The 2,931-nt window shown below is 45.9% G+C and overlaps 1 pseudogene; it reads left to right on the top strand.

The window, feature by feature from the left end:
* Nucleotides 1-1,001: 1,001 nt before the first annotated feature.
* Nucleotides 1,002-1,110, top strand: LOC144774445 (5S ribosomal RNA; annotated as a pseudogene).
* The last annotated feature ends 1,821 nt before the right edge of the window (nt 1,111-2,931 follow it).

The following is a 2,931-nucleotide window of genomic DNA, read 5'->3' as shown; positions in this document are numbered from 1 at the left end:
ATTGAAGGAGAGACGACTGGGGCAGGCAGAGCGAACACAGTGTGTCTCTCAAGAAGAAGGTGAGAGGAGAGGGAGGCAGAATGCCAGACAGGTATGGAGGGATGAGACAGGCCGGGCAAGGGGGTGAAAGATTGAGATAAAGGAGCAATATAGAGAAAGAGTGAGGTAGGGTAAAAATGAAAGGGAGTGGGGAGGGAGTGGGCCGGTGAGAAAGAGTGAGGTGAAATGCAAAGGCTGTAGAGGAAAACAAGCTTGTTTACCTCTGTTTGAGACCAAGGCGGATGGGGGTGGGGGGGCGGCGTAGCAGGGGAGTGAGCGAATGGGAGGGAACCAGCATATGGGGTGTGACGAGTGGGAGGGAAGGAGCATGGTGGTGTGCGAGGCGAATGGGGGTTAGAGGGGCGGGGGAGCAGGGGAGCGAGCGAGTGGGAGGGAACCAGCATATGGGGATGGGGTGTCAGGCCAAGCGCGCGCCTGGCGAAGCGTCACGCTTCAGTAGACAACATGCATTGGGAGGAATCCGCTTGTTCAAGAGTGTTGTTTCCCCTACAATAGTTCAGAGCTATAAATACCTCGACCTAAAAACGAATAGGAAACTTGCAGGAAGAGCTGCATAGAAAAAAACTTGTCACCCCATTTGTAACTGCGGGCGAGCCTGAGTTGGAAAGCTGTACTCTGGCAGCCGCTGCGACATAGAGTGGTGGCCTGACAGAGTGCCTTAGAGGCCAGTGCAAAGCAAGCTGAGGGAACTTGGTGCAAAGTCCAGGCTGCTGCTTTGCTAGCTCTCTGGCTGGCACCTAAAGGGAGGTCGGAGCCTGTGTGTGATTGGAAAAGAAGCAAGTGCAAGGCTGCTGGAAGAGAGGGCTGTGCTTGGCTATCTGTAGCAAGCTTGCAAAGGGAGGGCAGTTGTTGGAGGGAAGCGTGCAAGTGAGGTGCAGCGCAGCACGGTCCAGAGTGGAGGGGGTTGTCAGCGCAAGAAGCCTGCACCGGCAGCCTCTCGTGCCTACGGCCATACCACCCTGAATGCGTCCGATCTGGGAAGCTAAGCAGGGTCGGGCCTGGTTAGTACTTGGATGGGAGACCGCCTGGGAATATCAGGTGATGTAGGCATTTTGCCACTCGCTGACACCGTGCTCGGTCCTTGCACAATCACACCTAATTTTCCTCGCTAATAGCATTTTTTTTTTAAATCTATATATATATTCTGCTCACCTCATCTCTCCTCTCTTTTTTGTATGTATTTATTTATTTATTTATTTATATATAAAGAATCCGGCATGGAGTTTACAATATGCATGGCCCTTAACTGTAAATTCGAAAACTGAAAGAAAATGAAGAAAACCTTTGCCCTAAAACAGAACCAGTGGTCGAAGTGGGGGAAAAAAGCAAGCGAACTCTGGGCGTAGAATCAGAGGGCAGGAATAACCTAAGGATTGCGTCAGTGGACGGAGTCAGAGGTGTGGCCAGAAAGATCAAATCATTCTAATTTTTAGTATTTGTTTGGCATTTCACTACCCAGTTACAGCTTATTGTGTTATTTAATTCAACCAATGCATACACTTTTGTTTAAGGTTTAATATGAGTTATTGACATTAAAATACATTCACAAAGTGGGATATGTTTCCAATCACAGAATGTCCCAAATACACTTAAATGTAGAAGCACAAGCAATTTCTCTCTGAGCCACGCAGTTTCTGTCATCAGCACTTCTCCCTTTTTCCACAAGAACAGTTCAAACATCAATGGCAAAATATCCTAGTTTGCAAATGTTTTCTATACAATTATGTCTCTGCAATATTTGCCACATAATGCATCATCAGCTGCATATTTTGAAGATTTTAACTTATAAATTGTAGCTCGAATGGATCAAAAGTTACAAAAAATGTGACTTGTGTTTCTGTGAAGAGGACATCCCTGTGCAAATGTTTGCTGATGCCTTTCTCACTGCTGCATTTGTATGTTACACTGCTACTAATAAGGCAAACTCTTTGCAGAGACTGTTAGCAGGTGTAAAAATGTCAAAATAATAAAGTATCAGTAAATATAATGCATTATGCAGAAGCCTTTTTTTGCTGTATAATTTAGGCAACACTGCAGCATAATTCTGTCCTCTATTGCGACATAATTCCAATGGCCCCAAAGCAGACCGCACATGTTAAAAGTGCTTGTGCATGAAGCAGAGACCTTAAAGTTTGGTATGTGTGCAGATCCTGCATTGCCAATTCCTGGTGAGTTGCAACCACTACTGCTGAAACAAGGCCAATGGAGGTTCTGATGGGTGTGGCGGACTGGCCTCAAGGGCAGGACCGGCTTTAGTGCTGGTCACCCGCAGCCCATGCAGGTAAGAGCAGTCGGGCTGTGGGGCCGGTTGGGGGGGTGGAGATTTCAACAGACGATAACGAGGGACAAATAATTATTTATTTAATTTTCTCTCGTGGTCGTATGTCAAAAACTCCCCAACCCGGCCCCACCACTTTTACCTGCACAGGCCGCGGCTAGTGCTGGTGAAGCCCTGTGCAGCAATGTTTGTTGGTACCCCCAAATGACTCCCTCTGCCATGATTCCCTCAATACCAACCTTTAACAGTATCCCTCAAACCTCCATAACCACACTCTCGCTCAGATTCACTTAATTTGATTTACAGCACCAGCAGTGATACCAATGTAGGGTGTCAGAACACTTTACATCACACACATTACACATAAACAATCATACATGTGTAAATCACTGTATAAGAAATATTACATAAGACTAAGGACTACAAGGTGGAGGAGTCACAAGACAACCATACTAGTAGGCAGTATAATTTAATAGTGATTGGTCTGGAGAAACACAAACTTTGAATTTAGAACGTAATACCATGGTTGGGGGTTCTCTTTAATAAAAAGAATTGATTTCTATACAGATGAACCCTTTGTGCAACATTTGAAT

Source organism: Lissotriton helveticus, chromosome 8 (assembly GCF_964261635.1).
Source record: "Lissotriton helveticus chromosome 8, aLisHel1.1, whole genome shotgun sequence".
NCBI classification, from domain to species: Eukaryota; Metazoa; Chordata; class Amphibia; order Caudata; family Salamandridae; genus Lissotriton; species Lissotriton helveticus.
The sequence above is the reverse complement of the archived record's forward strand: the minus strand, read 5'-3'. Positions and strand labels throughout refer to the sequence as shown.